Genomic DNA, 20863 nt, shown 5'->3' with positions numbered 1-20863 from the left:
CAGTAGTCTGTCCTTAGATGGTAACATTTTTAATTAGCCTATTCACACCCCCCCCCTTCTTCATGACATAAAACGGAGGAGAGGTAACATTCTAAGATACAAAAGATAAAATATAATTATTAGTATATTAATTGAAAGTTGACTTAGTTATTCCTTGCATTTTTTATAACAAAAGATTTGCCAATGTCTTCAGCATCACAAAGCTTTGTAAGGACAACTTATAGTACCTATCTATTCTTTATGTCTTCTCATGATTCAGGGCATGCTGTGAGTTATCAAGTATTTTGGTTGAATGAATGAATGAACCACTAAAGGTGACTGGGGAGAAAAGGAGGGTATGTGTGATACTTATCAAAAGTATCCAAAGTTCTCATCAAAAATGATCTGATGACTGTATGAGGACAACAGGAACATAAAGAAAGCCCAAGCTCAGGCGTCCCCACCTCTGCCCTGACACGTGGAACCAGGCCTGTGCATCGGTCTCAACTGTGCATCAGAGCTCACTCAAGGAGATCTCAGCTCCCACTCCGTCAGGACACAGATATCACCGCCTGGCAGTTCTGCGCAGCCTGCAGACTAACCAGAGTCTCAGTTGACACCGAGGTGGTGGGAGGTTCTGTGACAACGTTTAAAACGACTTGAACCCAAAACAACCAGTCGTAGTCTAATATAGCCAACCATACTGTATAGCTGGTCTTCAAGCTGCAACTCAAATTTACAACAACTGAGCTTGGGAGCTTTTTTTGTTCCAGAGAAAACTGTGGAGTTAAGAGGTGAAAAAATGCACTAAAGACCAACAGTGAGTCAGAGTTATTGTTTCTCCAGTTTTTTTTTTTTTTAAAGCACAGCCAATATGAAGGATTATTTCAGAGCTCTTTAGTTTTACTGGTTCATAATACATTTCTCAGTAAACTATTTCAAGGGGCCATGAACATTTTTTACCAGTATGGTTCTTACTATCTTCAGAATTGCTCATTTGAAAACCCAGGTTTTCTTCCAGGAGTTCAGAAAATCACCCCAGTCAGGGAGGAGAAACAACTACAAAACTATTAGGGAAATTACAACCAGGGGTTGATTTGTGCTCACCCTATCACCACCATTTTGTTTTTATTTTTTTAGTCACAGTAAGGTTGTCTCCCTAATGCTGTGACCAATGTCATTCCTTACATACCTCACATAATTCTTGGGTCCTATTTTTAAATTAATGACAGTGTCATATGCTAAATGTTTCAAAACAAACTTCATACTTGTTGGCTTCAATTTCCCCCCTGATAAAGATTATAAAGTGATTGATTTAAGCATTGCTCATTGTCTTTGGTTGCCAGACCTTCCCTGACTTTGCTCAGCAAATGTTTCCATGTAACACAAACTAGCATCACTTTAAAAAATACTTGTGGGTATGATGGGAGCTTCTAAAATTGAAAAAAAAAATTTATCTGCCTGTCCAACTGCAATCCACTGAAATGCAATCTGGGGATTATAGAGTGTCAGATGGTGCCTTTACAATAACAACCACTAAGCAACTGGGGGAATACAAGTGCAAGGTTCTGGGTAAGAGCTAAGACTATGGGGACGCAGTATTGGCATGTTTAACAGTTAGTGTAGGCATAATCTAGGCAAAGAAATTACTCTGTGTTAGTTTTTTTTTTTTTTTTTTGCTGTGGTTTTTAATAAATAAAATCATTTGGAGGTTTTCTATATGTTACGGCATTTACAATTTCTAAAATGATTGTGCCTTTTTTCCCAAAATGTTTGTTTCAAGAATGACAAGAAATGACATCCCAAAGTTTCATGAAAAAATCAAAACATGGCATTTCACTAGCATATTTTGATCTAAAGTAAATCTATTTCTTGCATGCATCCCAATAGATTTTCCATCTTTCTTGGCATCAGAACATATTTTAAAAGCTTAAACATTTCTTGAGAGCTCAAACACACATGCATACTGTGTCAATCAGTTATTAAAATTAAAATAGAATTTTAATTAGTGCAAAAGTACTCTATTTTAGGCAAGATAAATAAACAGCCAATTACCCAGTTGCTACCAAGGCATCCAGATGGGCTGCCAAGGCCAAGTCAGGGCATCACCCAGGAGACAACTACTACCACTGGCTGAGGCTTACATTACAGAGCAGTAACGACAAATTCATGGCACTTGTATCAACACCTCCCTAAGTCATGGCCATGGCAGACATAACTAATTGATGATGGCACTCCCTCAGCCCAGGAGCAACCTCAGAATCTTTTAGAGAGCCCCACACCAGGCAGCTACTCTCTATCAAGACAGCATCTCACATGAAACCTATATTTAACCTCCAATTAAAATCCATTTATCAAATAAGATGGCTGAACAAGATATTTCTCACTTGTGTCCCCCTTCAACAATAATTTGACATTATTCACAGACAGAAGTGTCTCTGTGGGCACTTTTGGATCAAGGTAGGGGATTGTAAAACTCTCTTTCAGTCACAGATGGAGGAGAGATGTTGTGAGAAGGCAGATGCACACCTAGGTGGTTGACTCACAGACCACGGTCTTGGTTACAGACCCAGAAACAGCTCCATGCCCCTGAGAACTTAGCTACAACCTGTTACCTGGAGTAACAGGCAAATTTGGTCTTGGAGTACAAAATGAAGCAGGTCAAAGGCTAACAAGAGTTTTGCCAAGAGAACACAGTGGTCATAGCAAACACCCTCTTCCAACAACACAAGAGAAGACTCTACACATGGACATCACCACGTGATTGATTATATTCTTTGCAGCCAAAGATGGAGAAGCTCTATACAGTCAGCAAAAACAAGACCAGGAGCTGACTGAGTTCAGATCATGAACTCCTTACTGCAAAATTCAGACTTAAATTGAAGAAAGTAGAGAAAAACACTAGGCCATTCAGCTGTGACCTAAATCAAACCCCTTACGATTTTACAGTGGAAGTGACAAATTGATTTATAGGATAAGATCTAATAGAGTGCCTGAAGAATTATGGATGGGTGAATATTTATAACACTGTATAGGAGGCAGTGATCAAAACCATCCCCAGGAAAAAGAAATGCAAAAGTTAAAATGGTTGTCTGAAGAGGCCTTACAAATAGCTGAGAAAAGAAGTGAAAGGCAAAGGAGAAAAAAGATACACCCATCTGAATGCAGAGTTCCAAAGAATAGCAAGGAGACATAAAAAAGCCTTCCTATGTGAACAATGCAAAGAAATAGAGGAAAACACCAGAATGGTAAAGACTAGAGATTTCTTCAAGAAAATTAAAGATAGCAAGGGAACATTTCATGTAAAAAAGTGAAAGTAAAAGTCACTCAGTCGTGTCCAACTCTTTGCGACCCCATGGACTGTAGTCCATGAAATTCTCCAGGCCAGAATACTGGAGTGGGTAGCCTTTCCCTTCTCCAGGCAATCTTCCCAACCCAGAGGACAGAAACAGTATGGACCTAACAGAAGCAAAAGATATTAATCAGCAGTGGCAAGAATACACAGAAGAACTATACAAAAAAAAAAGATCTTAATTACCTGGGTAACCATGATGGCATGATCATTTACCTAGAGCCAGAGTGCAGAGTGTGAAGTCAAGTGGGCCTTAGGAAACATCACTATGAACAAAGCTAGTGGAGGTGACGGAATTCCAGTCGAGCTCTTTCAAATCCTAAAAAATGGTGCTGTTAAAGTGCTGCACTCCATATGCCAGCAAATTTGGAAAACTCAGCAGTGACCACAGGACTGGAAAAGGTCAGTTTCATTTTAGTTCCAAAGACAGGCAATGCAAAAGAATGTTCAAACTACTGCACAACTGCACTCATTCCACATACTAACAAGGTCATGTTCAAAATTCTCCAAGCTAGGCTTCAACAGTATGTGAACGCAATATATTAAAACTTATGAGATGCAGCAAAAACAGTTCTAAGAAGGAAGTTGATTGCAACAAATGCCTTTATTAAGAAAGAAGAATCTCAAATAAACAACCTAGCTTTATACCTCAAGGGATTAGAAACATAAAACCAATCTAATCCCAAAGTTGGGCTTCCTTGGTGGCTCAGTGGTAAAGAACCTGCCTGTCAAGCCAGAGACACTGGCTGGATCCCTGGGCTGGGAAAATCCTCTGGAGAAAGTAGTGGCAGCCCACTCCCCTATTCTTGCCTGGGAAATCCCATGGACAGAGGAGCCTGGTAAGCTACAATCTTTGGGGTCTCAAAAGAGTCCGACACAATGATTAAACAACAATCCCAAAGTTATCAGAGAGAAGAAAATAATAAAGATTAGAGCAGAAATCAAAGAAATAAAGACTAAAAAGACAACAGAAGGAGTCAGTGAAATAAAGGTTGGTGTTTTGAGGAAGTAAAAAACTGACAAACCTTCTGCTAAACTTACCAAGAAAAAAAGAAGACTCAAATAAACTAAATTACAAATGAAAGAGGAGACATTACAAGTGATACCACAGAAATAAAAGGGATCCTAAGAAACTGCTATGAGTAATTATACACCAAAAACTGCCTAACTTAAAAATGAATACTTTCCTAGAAACATACAACCTACCAAGAATCAGTCATGAAGAAATAGAAAATCTGAATACATATCCATGATTTTCAAAGGGAAAAGGAGGGGGATAAATTAGGAGTTTGGGCTCCACATACACACAGTCCTAAATATAAAACAGATAAGCAACAAGGACATGCTGCACAGCACACAGAATTATCCTTAGTATCTTGTAATAACCTATAATGGATAATAATCTGTTTTAGGGGATTGTTTTGGGGGCTTTTTTTTTTTTGCCTCATAGATCGTGGGATATTAATTCTGCAGCCAGGGGTTGAACTAAAGCCACTAGAGTGATAGTGCCAAGTCCCACCTGCCAGACCACCAGGGAACTCCCAAGGATCTGAAAAGAAATATATATACATATACATATATACAAACATATAGATATAAAACTGAATCACTTTGCAGTATATTGAAACTTGACAACAATTGTAAATCAACTATACTTCAATAAATAAATAAAATTTCAAAAAAGATAAAACATCTGAACAGACGAATGATGACTAAGGAATTTGAAGTAGTAATCCAAAACCTCCTAATAAAGAAAAGTCCAGGATCAGACAGCTTCCCTGGTGAATGTCACCAAACATTTCAAGAACTAATAACGGTCCTTTTCAAACTGTTCAAAAAAACTGAAGAGGAGTGAATACTTCCAAACTCATTTTATGAGACCTGCATTACCCTGATACCTAAGCCAGATAAGGACAGGGCAAGAAAATAAAACTACAGGTCATTATCTCTGATGAATATAGATGCAAAATTTCTCAACAAAATATTAGCCAACTGAATTTAACAGCACACTAAAAGGATCACAGACCATGACTAAGTGGGATTTATCCCTGGGATGCAAACATGGCTCAACATATACAAATAAATAAATATGATACATCACATTAATAGAATTAAGGATTAAGATCATGTGATCCCATCAGTCAATACAGAAAAAGCATGTCACAAAATTCAACACACTTTCATGATAAAAGTTCTCAACAAAGTGGAAATTATATATGTAATCTCATTCCTAGATGGTGCAGTGGTAACAGAATCCATCTGCCAAGCAGGAGATGCAGGTTTGATCACTGGGTTGGGAGGATTCCTGGAGTACGAAATGAAAGCCCACTCCAGTGTTCTTGCATGGAAAATTCCATGGACAGAGGAGCCCTTTGCATCTATGGGGTCATAAAGAGTTGGACATGACTGAGTGTGCACCATGCACATGCACACATACACATAAATATGTCTGTGGAATACACACAATAGCAAAAAATCCCCCAAATAATCCAAGCAAAATCGGCAGGCAATCTGAACAGACATTTTCCAAAGAAGGCATACAAATGGTCAACAGGTACATTAGAAGATGCTCAACATGACTAATCATCACGGAAATGCAAATTAAAACCACAGTGAGAGATCACCTCACACCTATTAGGATGGCTATTATCAAAAAGACATGAGAACAACTCTCTTGGTGAGAAAACAGGACCCTTGTCCACTGTTGGTGAGAATGCAAACTGGTACAACCATGATGAAAAACAACACAGAGGCTCCTCAAAAAATCAAAAATAGAAGTACCATATGACTCAGCAATCTCATGTCTGGGTATATATTCAAAAGAATTTGAATCAGACCTCAAAGAAATCTCTTATGTTCAATGCAAAATCATCACGATAGCCAAGACGTGGAAAGAGCCTAAGTGACCACTGACAGATGGACAGATGAATGGACAAAGAAAATCTTATATATATATTACATATTATACAGAAAAAAAATATTATTTGGACACAAAAAGGAAATATTGTGCCTCTTGGAACAAGATATATGGACCTTGAAGGCAGTGAAACAAGGTAAAGTCAGATATGTGCATGCTAAGTTGTTTCAATTGTGTCCGACACTTTATGACCCTATGAACCATAGCCCACCAGGCTCCTCTGTCCATGGGATTTCCAGGCAAGAATACTGGAGTGGGTTGTCATACCCTCCTCCAGGGGATCTTCCCAACCCAGGAATCAAATCCCCGTCTCTTTTGTCTCCTGCCCTGGCAAGCGAGTTCTTTACCACCAGCGCCACCTGGGAAGCCGAGAAAGGCAGATAGTGAAAGACAAATACTGTATGATCTCATTTACACCTAGAATCTAAAAAAGGCCAAACTCATAGACACCAATAGTGGAATGGTGGTTCCAGGGACTGAGGGGATGTTGGTCAAAAGGTACAAACTTCTAGTGATAAGATGCATAAGTTCTGTGGATTTTACTTTATGCAAAGCATGGTGCTAAACATCCTAAGGACAGGGCCCTACAACAGAAGAATGTGGCCCTGAAGGTCCATAGTGTAGAGGTAGGAAATTCTGTCCTAGAGGGGAAAATAAGTAGAGAAAAGTAGGCGTCTCCCCGTCTATACCCCTATATACAAAGAGGGGCCTGGACCAAGAGCCATTCGTGGAATATCCCCTAGCATCTACGTCTTAGAGTACAATTGATCACATGCCATGTTTGCTCCTAAGTCTGTACATTTAACTTACTTACAACACGGCAGCCAACAAGAAGAATGTGCCAGATGTTCTATAGCCAGAGAGACCAGGGCCCTACCAAGAGATTTTTAGAATTTACAGTTATGAGGACAGTTATTACGACCATTATGAAAGTAATTGCAAGAGTCTTCCATGATGGCTCAGAGGATGACAGTCTGCCTGCCAATACAGGAGACACGGGCTTGACCCCCGGTCCGGGAGGCTCCCACATGCCTCAGGACAACTAAGCCTGCGCACCGCACCTACTGGGACCACACGTCGCAACCACTGAAGCCCCAACTCTCTAGAGCCCCTGCTTCACAACAAGAGAGGCTGCTGCAATGAGAAGCCCACGCCCTACACAGTACATCAAAGAGTATTCCTTCTCGCCACAACTAGAGAAAAGCCTGAGCAGCAACAAAGATCCAGCGCAGCCAAAAATAAGTAAATAAAATGAACTGTAGTAGAACCCGAGGACCTTAACAACAGTGAATCCTTTGGAAAGCTAAGTATAAAAGTAAATATGTGATTTTAAAATCATATTTATAAAACCAAACTGAGATTCTATTTAGCTTCTTTTGGATCAGCTGTACAATTACTGTCCTCTGTACTGGGAATGAATTTAGAAGATTAGAACACAAATTTGGTCTTCCCAGACAGGTTTTGTTTTTGCTTTAAGAGCAGCCTGTGTCAAAGAATAATTACCACAAGAGTTGATTCATAATTTAGTTTAAATTGACATAAATCTCCCTTTTCATTTATTATCTTTAAAAAAGGGTTAACATTTCACATATTATCTTTAAAGAAAGGTTAAATTGATGGAAAGAACAGACATAGATTTAGGCCACGCTTCTGCTTGTTAAAAATATACTGTTGATCAGAATCTAAGGACTCTGAGTCTGGAACTATTTTCTTTCTCCCCCCGGGTTTATCCGATTACCTCATTAGTCTCAGGGCACAGTAACTTCTGACACTGCCCGAACACAGACACTGGGTTCATGATGTCTATACCCCTTGAGGTCCTTGGCAGATCTCCAGCCCAAACCTTCTGCTCTGTTGAGACTGTGCTAGATCTACAGGGCATGTCAAGTCAACAGCTTCTGAAGGGTAGGTTGGACCTTCATTGCTAGTCTAGTAGGATTTATGCATCAAATCTATATACATCACCATTTAATTATTGAGGTGCACGTGTTAACTGGAACCAGAATTTGAAACTTCTTAAAGACATGTATTCCATGAGGCTTTCCCAAATGGGGCTCCAGCCAAAAGGTATTAGTTTCTTAAGTAACCAAAGGGGATGGTTACAGAGAGGGCTCATTTCTAAAGTGGTCCAGTGGCATTAATCCCAGGTAGAGGAACCATCTCCTGTGTTAGATACTATACATGGATATTTCCTATCCACTTCTAACAGCAACAAATCAGCCCCTTCAATCCCATCTGAGGGCTGAGGAAAATGACCTTGGGCATGTGACCTAATAAAGCATCAGTTTGCTTATCTATAAAATGGGAGTGAGGTCCCTGGTGGTCTAGTGGTTAGGATCTGGTGCTTTGACTGCCATGGCCCAGTTTCAATCCCTGGTTGGGGAACTGAGATCCTGAATGCTGCATGGCATGGCCAAAACTAAAACAAATACAAAGACCACCACCACCAACAAAAATTCTGTAGCTTCTTCAGAGAGCTTTTCAAAAAAATAAATAAAATGGGGGTAATGATAGTACTTGCTTTATGGGTACAGTGTGAGGATTAAAAGGGACGGCACATGCAGAATCTGAATGTATGATATGACAATTAGGTCTTATCATTATTTCTACTAATAAGACCACGATGTGCGAAAGCGGCCCCGAAGCCTTTGTTCTTTCCACTGTATCCCTGGACACCCAAATCGCAGGAGCCGCCATTTCCTCAGTTACTTACATGTAATCTCAGCGATGGTTCAGACGGGTCACACACAGACACCTTTTCCTATCTCCCAAGTTTAACTTATTAATTTCCAGAACCCCTCCTCCTAACCCTCAAAAAAGGACGAGGGAAGAAAAAGAAACTAAAGACAAAGCATTTTATATGTGCTGTTCCTTGGTCTAAAGGTATCCTGTCCTTCAGATTTTAAGAAAATCATAGGGCTTCCCTGGTGGCCTAGTGGTTAAGAATCTGCCTGCCAATGCAGGGGACATGGGTTCGATCCTTGGTCTGGGAAGATCCCACATGCCATGGAGCAACTAAGCCCGCGTGCCTCCTGAGCCCTAGACTGAGGCCCACACACCTAGAGTCCATGTTCTGCAACAAGAAAAGCCCCTGTTGTCTGCAACTAGAGAAAGCCTGTGTGCAGCAACGAAGACCCAGCACAACCAAAAGTTAAAAAAAGTAAATAAATCTTTAAAGAAAGAAAAAAGAAAATCATGATATTTTTTTAATTAAAAAAATAATTTTCTTGAAGTATAGTTGATTTACTATGTTTTATTCGTTTCTGGTACAGCAAAGTGATTCACTTACATGTGTTTGATAGTTTGCATTTGCTAATCCCAAACTCCCAATCCATCCCTCCTCCATCCACCATGGATTTTAACAGTTGCTTTGAAATAGCCCTTGGAATGGTTGTGCTAATATATATTTTTAGTAGTAGTATATAAAAATAAGTTTTCCCATACCATGGTCAACATTTTTTTTATCCTATTTTTTTTTCTTTTTTTAACTTCTGAAAATAATGATCATTTTAGTTTGGATGTGCTTGGATACTGCAGGATGGTTGTGTAGCTATGGTTTCTGGACAAGAACCCATTAGCCGGCTAGTGCCCTGCAATATTAACACCACACTCTGCTTGCTGCTGACTCCGCTCTTAGATGGCGACTATACAATATTGCCTGTTACTTGATGATTATGGGAAAAAAAATCTTTTTATTTTTCTGTTTAACAAAGTAACAGAAATATTGAATACACACACAGAATCAGAGGTTACGTCCCTCAGGAAGCCTTCCTTGACTGCACCCTGCCCCCAGAGAGGTTGATTGTCCACTCATCATTCTGCGTCCCTGATCATGCAACTTTGCACTATAGTCCAATGACCTATGAACTTGATTGACTCCCTGATCAGACTGCAAACTTCTAAGGGGTGGAGCCTATGTATGAGACTGTGTTATTCCCAGTACCTAGCACAGAACAGGTAATAATCTTTAAATTAGCAATTTATAAATAATTCTTGAGCATGTGGAAAACTAAGGAAATGAGAAAACATCCAGAGTGTGTTTGCATACACAGGTGTGGTGGCCTTTGAGAGAATGAAGAGAGAATGGGAAGAGTTTTGAATGGAGTAGATGGTGGTCTTGGAGATGAATGAAGCAGTACCATTAACTGAAATATGAGAATCTTAAGAATTCAGACCTGTTAATATGCAGAACTGACTCATTTGAAAAGACCCTGATGCTGGGAAAGATTGAAGGTGGGAGGAGAAGTGCCCCAGAGTGGATATGAGCTGGGAAATACACATCCATTTTCTCAGCTTCCATAGTGAGATCTTTTTGTGCAAAATGTGCATCTAGGGTTTAAAAATAAGCACCATGTGGTCATGAAAGAGAAGCTACTTTGGCTGGGGCTCAAGTGAAGATGTAGCAGTGTATTGCAGAGCCAGCCACATTGCAGTGGCTGAAGGATGACACAGCACTGCTTCATGTGGCACATCTCTAATACATTTTCTGGTATCATTTTGACCAGACCGAATTCTCACCTTATGTGCTGACTTTAGAAGCTAAACCCCTCCTCTGATTCTAGATTTGTCTTCATAATAGGATATGGTGGAAAAGCTATAGCGTCCTGCAAGATTTCTTAAATGCAGTCAGCAGTGCTATTGAGATTGCATGGTTACAAGAGCTAGCCCAAACTTGTAAAAGATAGAGCAGGACTTCCGTGGTGGCCCAATGATTAAGAATCTGCCTGCCAGTCCAGGGGACATGGGCTCAATCTCTGGTCCAGAAAGATTCCTCTAAGGCCGTGTGCCACAACTACTAAGCCCGCCCTCCGAAGGGCCCTTGTGCTGCAACTACTGAAGCCCCAGCACCTAAAATCTGTGCTCTGCAACAACAGAAACCAGTACACGGACAAGCCAGCGTATAGCAACCAGAGAAAGCCCGCACACAGCAATGAAGACGGAGCTAAGGTGGGTCTTAGCCAAAAATATAAGTATTTTTTAAAATGTAAAAAAAAAAAAAGACAAGGCATTAGCTGGTCACACTTGATACAATACGATCTAAAATCCTAAAGAAAATCAACTCTGAATAGTCATTGGAAGGACTGATGCTGAAGCTCCAATACTTTGGCCACCAGATGCGAACAGTCAGGTCACTGGAAAAGACCCTGAGGATGGCAAAGATTGAAAGCAGGAGGAGAAGGGAACGACAGAGGATGAGATAGTGGGGTAGTATCACCGACTCAACAGACAGGAGTTTGACCAAACTTCGGGAGATGGTGAAGGACAGGGAAGCCTGGCGTGCTGCAGTCCATGGGGTCACAAAGAGTGAGACATGACTGAGCGACCGAACAATTGGATAAAAATCTGCGTTGCTATCTCTGCAGGTTTGAAGAAACAAAGATCATGATGGGTGCCTTCCAAGGAGATAGTAGACGTTCCTCCTAGCGTGTCTCCAACTGTAATGCTCACCTTGTGAAAAATGCATCTGTATTCAGTAGGTCTGGGAAGGAGCCTGAGATTGTGTATCATGTAACACACTCCCAGGTGATACTGATGCTGCTGATTCTCTGCCAAACATTTGAGCAGCAACGTTCAATGCTGCTATTTTGACAGCATTCATTCTCTGAGACTTTCACTTTCCAATTCCAAATTCCTAAGAGGGGATGTGATTGCCTGGCTCAGACACACCCCTGGATCCATCAACTATACTTAAGGGGTCAGGTGAGAAAATAGCAAAATCACCACTGCTAGTGCGTAATGAGAGCTTACTCTGGGCTGCTGTTGTCTATGCATTTTATACATATTATCGTCTTTAATCTGGAGATCAGCCCTTTGAAGTGAGGGGAGAAAATGGAGGCTTAGAGAAGCCGAGCAACTTTCCCAAGGTCACATGGGTAGCAGGTGTCAGAGCCAGGCTTTGAACCCACACTGCCAGGCTCTAGAGCCCCAGAGCTCTGCCCACTTTAAGATCTGGCCTTGGGGGTTGGAGTGCCCTTTGAACGTGAGGAGTAGTTTCCAGAGAAAGAAGACTCACTGTCACCTGAGCAGTTGCCTCTAGAAGATTCACTAGATAGGTACTACCTTAGTGTTCATGAATCACTAGAAACAGACCAGCTAGGTCACTGGTGTTTTATGGCTTCTTCAATAAATAACAAACCCAACTGCAGGAAAAGGGTAGAGGCATTCTGCAGGAGACAAAGGACACAGACAGATCCTTTAACAACAACTGTGTGCAGCCACTTAGGTGTTTGTTTTTTTCCCCAGTAATAAATACTACAATACTACATGACTCCCGGTTAGTTAAATTTTTGGATACAAAACTGTGCATACAGAGGAAGGGCAGAAATGAAGGAATCTTATATATGGAGGACGACCGACTAGAATTTAAATGAAGGTTTTCAAACACGGGGAGCTTGGCACCCCTCCTCCCCCGCACGTTGTTCAAAGGTCACCCCAGCTGTCAATAGCAGGTTAAAGCCCAGTCAGAAGGGATGGTTCAGATGCCAGCCCTTTGTTACTTCAAGTGTGAGCCACGGACAAGAAACACAGGCCTGCGCTGGGAACACTTTAGAAATGCAGGCTCCCTGACCCCCAACCCCATACCTCCTGGATGAGAACTGTATATAGAGGGTGTAGGTTCATCCACAGTACCTGAACTCCACAAGCAACCTGGGACCACGACAGGACTCTCTATCGGCACCCTTGCTTGTAGAAACTACCATGATAAGACTACCACCGGGGCCGAGGAGCTGACCAAAATGCTCCCTCTCTGCAGACTGGCGTCAGAGGAAGGAGGAAGTGAATTCGCTGACCAGGGGAGGGAGCGCCGAGGGGCCAGGTGCAGCTCCGCGGGGGGCCAGGTGCAGCTTCGCGGGACGGCCAGGTGCAGCTCCGCGGGACTAGAGCCTCGTCCTTCGTATTAGGATCACCTGAGGACTTTGGTTCACCCTCCGATAGGTGGCCCTAGAGGTAAAGAAACCTCCTGCCGATGAGGGAGACCCGAGACGCGCGTTCAATCTCTGGGTAGGGAAAATCCGCTGGAGAAGGAAATGGCTACCCACCCCAGGATTCTTGGGCTTCCCTGGTGCCTCAGACTGTCAAGAATCCACCTGCAATGTGGGAGACCGGGGTTCGACCCCTGAATTGGGAAGATCCCCTGGAGGAGGGCATGTCTACCCACTCCAGAATCCTTGCCTGGAGAATCCCATGGACAGAGGAGCCTGGCGGGCTGCCGTCCATGGGGTCACAAAAAGTCGGACATGGCTGAAGCGACTTGGCACGCACGAGGACTTTTGGTTCAGCCCCAGATATTCAGATTTAGTGGGTCTGTTGTAGGACTGGAGCATTAGCACCTCTTGGTTTCAAGCTTTCCTGGTGGATGTAACGTATACAGGTCTAGTTGAGGTCGCTGCACAGAAACCCTAGAGTGGGGAGCATGTGTGGCTTCTGAACAATCACTTTAACTTCAGATTTGAGAGGAAAGGATGTTAACAGAGCAACATAACCCTTGAATGTGGCTAAGCCTCAGCTGAGGATATCTTGCAAAAGCAGGGCCTGGTTCACTAGATCCAGGCTGAACAATATTGTTTTCCTACATATCCGTAGCCTGATCTAAGTGAGGTGTCTTCACTTCAGTATAATTACTCAGGGTAACTTTGAATCAGAATTTACCCCTCCCTCAGAATCTCTGCTGAGTAGAGATTTTTAAATCAACTAGAGCCTGTCAATCTACAATTTTAAGTTATTTGAACCTCAAAAATATTCTTCAGATGTTGGAGTCCTAACCCCCTCTAGGTACCTCAGAATGTTAACCTTTCTTGGAAATTAGGCCTTTACAGATGTAGACAAGGTAAGGTGGGGCCTAAACTAACAGATCTGTTGTCTCGTTGCAAGTCCTGCCCCACTCTTTTGTGTCCCATGGACTGTAGCCCGCCAGGTTCCTCTGTCCATGGGATTTCCCAGGCAAGAATACTGGAGTGAGTTGCCATTTCCTTTCCCAGGGGATCTTCCTGACCCAGGGATCGAACCTGTGTCTCCTGCATTAGCAGGCAGGTTCTTTACCACTAAGCCACTTGGGAAGTCCAGTGGGATGGGTATCCTTATAAAAAAGGGAAATTTAAGACGGTGGGACGTGCACACAGGGAAAATGTCACATAACCATGGAGGCAGAGATCAAGGTGATGCTTCTATTACAAGACAAGGTATGCCCAAGATTGCCAGCAAACCCCCAGAAGTTAGGTGAAATACATGAGAGAGATTTCCCCTCACACACCTCGAAAGAAACCAGTCCTGCCCACATCATATCCATAATTTCTGACTCTTTGTTTATGGCAGCTCTGGAAAACAAATACAGTATGGAAACACTATGCAATTCCACAGCTACATGCTGGACAAGAAGCTGATTTTAGATTCTAAATTCATATTTAAATAAAACATGGTCCCTGATTTCTAGGAGCTCACAGACTAGGTGGGGAGGGGAGTAAGCATAAGTATGCATGTATGCATGTACATACACACAGACACACACATCAGTAACATGGAAATTGGTGGGTTGTGTGAAGTGTTAGGTATTGCTTTGGGAAGGATCCATTTACTTGGGAGGGATCTAGAAATTTTTCACAAGGTAGGTAGGGTGTGCATTAGGAATTGAAATGGTTGTTCAAGTCATGCAATTTCCTAAAAATCCATTGTTGTGTTATAATGATTCACTCTTACATTATTAAAAACCTAATTCCTCAAATACGACTTAAAGTTCAGGCTGGCCTTGAAATATTTTCCCCTTCTCCATCTGCATGCAGCAACATTATTAGAAGAAATAACTTCTGACAATATATTTAATTTACTGAGCTCCAAGGAGCTGAAATTTGCTAATGTTTCAGCTCCAGGTGGGCAACATGATTACCACTGTTTTTAAAGCACCAATTTCATATGTTCTCAACCATTTTCATTACACCATGAGGGGGAGCAAATCACTGGGGTTCAGACTGTTGTGCCAAGGAAATAATTCATATCACCTCGAACTAGAGATCTCAAAATAACAAATAACAGTTGTAGGACACACAGCACAGAACACCTAAAGCATTTTCTTTATTTCAACTCAGGCTTGTAATTTCTTATCCCAAAGCATCTCATTAAGGGCTAAAAAGCGCTTTGGTAGAGCCAGAGAAAGCTCAAACTGTCCCTTTGCCATTAAGCCTAAGATTTTAAGCCAATTTCCTCTATTTTTTTGTTTTTGGCCCTTGTGACTCTATTAAAGCCCTTTATTATTCCTGGTGTGTGCTCAGGTACAGACATGGCAGGCTTAATCCAGCAGATTCAAAATTCCATTTTGAAATTCTGTTTATTAAAATGTCTGGTTGCCTTGGTAATGGGGCAGGGAGGAGAGTGGTCAGATGGACATTATGGGACATACACACACTAAAATTTTATTCTCAACTTCAAATTTAACTGGGTATCCTTTATTTTATTTGCTAACTCTGGCAATTCTACACATAGCAAAAGTGAAATTATACCCTGGGGTAGAAAAATATTAGCCTGCATCCCTTTGTGAATGGGAAAATAGAAAGGGTGAGATGTGAGCTTTAGAACTGTTCCAATCTGGGATAGATTTCTGGCTTTATACTTAGTTATGTGGCCCTGGGCAGTGTATATGAGTTTCTCAGGGTTTCCTTTCTGTCATCTGTAAAATGCTTGCCGCCTCTGGTGGTAGGATGATATGTTAGCACAGTGCAGTTCAATGTACTGTAGTGCTGAGGCATGTTAGAGCCAGAGGCAAAAGGAATAAGCAGTAATACTGATTCTAACCTTATTTAAAATTTTTATATTTTGTTCATCGTGAATTTCTTTTTTTTTTTTTTGCCTAGGTTTTGATTATTTTGACTTTTAAAAATATTTTGTGGCTTTTCACAAAGACGGTGCTGAAGGTGAAGAAGGAAGCCCCTGTCCCCCCCCCCCCCAAAGCTGCAGCTATAGCGAAGGCTTTGAAGGCCAAGAGAGCAGTGTTGAAAGGCGTCCACATCCACAAAGAAAATCCAGACATCACCCACCTTCCAGCAGCCCAAAACACTGCGACTCAGGAGGCAGCCCAAATATCCTAGGAAGAGCACCCCGGAAGAAACAAACTTGACCGCTATGCCATCAAGGCCCCTCACCATGAAGGGAACAGAAGACAAAAACACACTGGTATTCATTGTGGATGTCAAGGCCGACAAGCACCAAATCAAACAGGTTGCGAAGAAGCTCTGTGACACTGACATGGCTAAGGTCAACATCCCGATCAGGACTGATGGACAGAAAAAGGCATATGTTCGACTGGCTCCTGATGATTATGTTGCCAACAAAACTGGGATCATCCAGGGCTTCCTGGTGACTCAGCTGGTGAAGAACCCGCCTGCCAATGCAGGAGATGCAAAAGACACAGGTTCGATCCTTGCGTATGGAAGACCCCCTGGAGAAGGAAATGGCAACCTGCTCCAGTATTCTTGACTGGAAAATTCCATGGATAAAGGGGCCTGGTGGGCTACAGTCCATGAGGTTGCAAAGAGGTAGATATGACTGAATGTACATACATACAAACTGAGTCCATCTGGCTAATTCCAAATATAAAAGTTTTCACACAATTAAAAAAATATATATATATTCTTTGTGGCCATGCCACTCGGCTTGTGGACTGTTAGTTCTCTGACCAGGGACTGAACTCCAGCCTTCGGCAATGGAGGCACTGACCCACCATGAAATTCCCTTGATTATTTTTAAAAGACTGTGTTGAAATATTACTTGTTTTTATTTATCTGGGCTTTCTGGTACCCCCTTACATTTTTCACTTGAGCAAGTACTTCACGCACTTTAACCTAATCCCAGCCCTGGTACTCAATGAATGTTAAATATTATTGATACTTACCATTTTAATTTTATTGATAAAGTTTATAGTATTATTAAAAGTTATTAATAACAGCTCCCTTGAATTCCACATCCTTGCAAGTGTCATATTAGAAACAATAATGACAACAGACACTGATAAGCGCTAGCTGTGTCCGGGGCACTGGGAGTTCATGGTTTAACTGAATCCTTACCATTTTGTGTTGCAATTTTTATTTCTATCTTATTAGAATATGATATTTTAAAAAAACTTAACTTCCCCAAGAAGACATCGCTAATAAATCAAACTATCGGGTGTTCAATTTTTTTTTTTTTTCTGAAGAGCCTTTAAACCTAGTTTGTACATCCATTTGAATTCAGTATTGTGGGGTGGCCCCGTCAGGAATCTCCTGCCTGCAATAACCCATGCAGGCCTCTAGGTGGCCTCGTTGACCACTTTTGCAAACAACCTCGTTCTAGGCCAGAGCAAACTGTTTTAGGAAAGGTTTTCTCAGGGGTGCCCTTCCAGAAGAGCTTTATTGTGTGCGTATTGACAGACCAAACCAGGCCTAGCCTGGAAGGTTTCTGATATGAAGAAAGGCTTTGTATTGAGAAGGACCAACCTCTCTCCACACAGAGGTGTAAGACCTATGTCCCTAGCATACCACCCCCAAAAGCTTTTCATACATCTTGTAACAGACCCCACCTGCCCTTGGACAGAGGACTGGCAAGTAGGGCTGCTAGGTGTCCTGTATCTATGGGACATGTTCTGTGTGGAATGGTTTTGGCTGGTATCCCTTATTGATTTTTTAAAATCAGGACACCCCAAATGTCCTATATGCAGCTTTTTTTTTCCTCCCCCAATAAATTAGAGCTATTTCACAAATTTAACTCGGCATCCTGCATTTGCTAAATCTGGCCACCCTCCTAACTGGCTTGTTTGCACTCTTATACAGATGAAAAGGCAGGTACCAGTCTCTGAGTCAGCAGCAGGCTCAAGTCCAGGGTGAAGCAGCCAGGGCACTCACTCTCAGGATCTTTAAACTATACCCTGCCTTAGGCCTGGCCTTGTAGGAGGGCTCTGACCAAAAGGTCAGGAAAACATCTTCATCAGTTTGACCTCTTGGGTTAATCTTTATGCAGCCTCCTTCCACGGTGTACACCAGTGGGGCACGAATTCATAATTTTCAAATGTTCTACTGAATGCATTTGTGAACTGCAATCCAGGTCTGCATGCTTTCTTGATACAGAACTTGGGCAAACTAATCAGTTTCCTCAAGCTTTTGTTTGCGATTAATAATTGCAAACTTGCTCTGAGGATTAAATATGAGAAAAAAAAATTCCATATGCTCCTGACAGTACTTGAGACCTATGATGAATTGTTTCAATAGTGTCGTCATTTCAGTGGTTAAACTAAGGCAGTGCAAATCCTCTGAACCCCAACTTTCTAGACACTCTTAATCCTCGATATTGCCACCTTTCTTTCAGGGGATAATTTACATTATGAAGCATCTGCTGGGGACTAGATTTTGTGCTGAGCTGTTTATGTGCATTATCTTTTTTGTTTTTCTTGCTACTTTTTGTTTCTTTTGTATAAAAGGTATAAAAACTGCCTGGATCGGTCACTTCTTTGAGTCTGGTTTTTTTTTTTTTTTTAATTTTGTACTGGAATATAGGCAATTAACAATGTTGTTATAGCTGAACAATGAAGGGACTCAGCCATATATATATACATGTTTCTGTTCTCCCCCAAATGCTCCTCCCATCCAAGCTGCCAAATAACATTGAACAGAGTCGCATGTCCTGTACAGTAGGTCCTCATTGGTATGTGTGTTATGTTGTTCAGCCCACTAAATACCCTTGCGTGATGTGTCCTAGACAGGAAACTGAGGCCCAGAAAGATTAGGAAAATGACCCTCGATCATACAACCAGAGAGCTGTTGGGTTGGGATTGTACCCAAGCCCGGCAGCTTGTCTCCAGATCTTCCTGACTTCAAAGCCTGCATAAGCACTGCATTATAGAGATGGTGATATCTGCCCAGACACCCACTATCAATTCCCAGGAAGGCTTCTTTCATGGTAATTGAAGGGCTGCTGAGAATGCCCTTCCCACTTTTGGGTCTGTCTCCCTAAAGAGATCTTTCTCACTTTGGCTTTCCAATCTTTGATCTCCTTATGGCACCACTTTCTCACGAAATTGAGGACAGGACAATATAAAGAATGGTTTTCCGGGAGAAGTTCTGTGCTTGTGCTAGGAGGGAGCAGTGCGGTTAGGAAAAGCTGGTCTAACTCATAGGACTTTCCAGCCATGTCATGCCTGCAGCTCGGCTGTGTCTGACTCCTTGCAGCCCACCAGGCTCCTTTCTCCATAGGATTTCCCAGGCAAAAACACTGGAGTGGGTTGTCATTTCCTTCTCCAGGGAATCCTTCTGATCCAGGGATTGAACCTGCATCTCCTGCACTGGCAGGTGGATTTTTAAAAATTTTTTTATTTTTACCACTGAGCCACTAGGGAAGCCCAGGACTTTCTAGGGCACTCCTTAAATGCCTTTGCTTTCCTCCTCCGCCCTGCGTGCAAATGTGATTCTTGCCCAGTTGGTTGTTAACTAGCCCTTCAATTAGGCATATCCTCAAGCCACACCCAGATCAGAAAGAAGTGTCTGAATTGCACATCCTGAAAAGTCACAAACTGCAGACTGCCCTGGACTGTCCTTTGTGCTGTTTTTCTCACCATGCTATTCCGATTCCCATCCCTCCCAGTGGCCCTCCCTCTTTCTCCTCCCCAGGCTGACTCTTGTTCGCTCCTTCTCTTACTTTTTCATTTCTTTTGGTTTCCACTAAAGGAAGGGGCTTGGTGAGCAGTCCCTGTTTATAACATCACGGCAACAGACAGCAGAGGTTTCTGAATCAGATGTAGGTTTGAATTTTGGCTTTACAACTTACTTTCTGCGTAGTCAAGCCACCAAGGCCACGGTAATCTTCCTGAATCTCTTTATATCCTTTCCTTTTCTTCTTTTTTTTGACCGTGCTGTGTGGCTTGCAGCATGTGGTTAGCTCCTGGACTAGTAGTGATTAAACTGGCGCCCTCAGCAGTGACAGCTCGGAGTCCTGTTAGCGAAACCCTTAACTGAAACGGCCCACCCTGGCCAGGCACCATACCAACCACTTGTATGAGTTAGCTTAAACAGGGGGTCCTGGTAAGGAACGCAGAACAAGGTAGGACAACTAGAAGAATTCGGGAAACCTCCTAAGGAGAGAGGAGAGGCTAGTCCCAAAGTCCTAGCACCCTCCCAGAATTACTCTCGCTGGACTCCATCTTGTCTGAGAGACACGCAAATGCACGCACACGCAAATGCACGCACGCGGGTACTCACGCATGCGCGTACTCACGCATGCGCCACCAGGAAGGACCCCGAGTCATGCTAATTGGCCAGAGACAACTGAAACCAAGCTGGTTACCTTAAAACCGGAGGCTGCGAGCCACGTGGCAGAGCTGTTGTCGGGGGTCCCCTTACCACGCTGCTCTCTCCCCCGGGCGCCCCCGCCCCACCCCCATTAAGTCTCTTGCTTTCTCAGCATGTGTGTCTCCTGGGGCAATTCGTTTCCAACTGTCAGACAAGAGCCCACTCTCAGGCCCTGGATGGGGGTCCCCCTTCCTGCGACATAACCGCTAGACCACCAGGGAACTCCTTTAAATCCTTTTTCTGGGATGAGACGACCTCTGTCACACAACTGAAGAAAGGATTAAACGAAGTAATGTGTTATAGCACTTAGCCCAT

General features: G+C 42.4%; 1 protein-coding gene across 1 annotated transcript in view; it reads right to left on the bottom strand.

The window, feature by feature from the left end:
- Positions 1–20449, bottom strand: part of LMOD3 (leiomodin 3) — a 47069-nt gene extending 26620 nt beyond the window's left edge. The window contains exon 1 of the mRNA XM_020910101.2: positions 20028–20449. The gene's annotated coding sequence lies outside the window, so the exon portion shown is untranslated. The remainder of the gene's footprint in view (positions 1–20027) is intronic.
- Positions 20450–20863: the final 414 nt, after the last annotated feature.

This window comes from Odocoileus virginianus, chromosome 26 (assembly GCF_023699985.2).
Source record: "Odocoileus virginianus isolate 20LAN1187 ecotype Illinois chromosome 26, Ovbor_1.2, whole genome shotgun sequence".
Taxonomy (NCBI): domain Eukaryota; kingdom Metazoa; phylum Chordata; class Mammalia; order Artiodactyla; family Cervidae; genus Odocoileus; species Odocoileus virginianus.
This window is presented reverse-complemented; position numbering and strand designations above follow the sequence as displayed.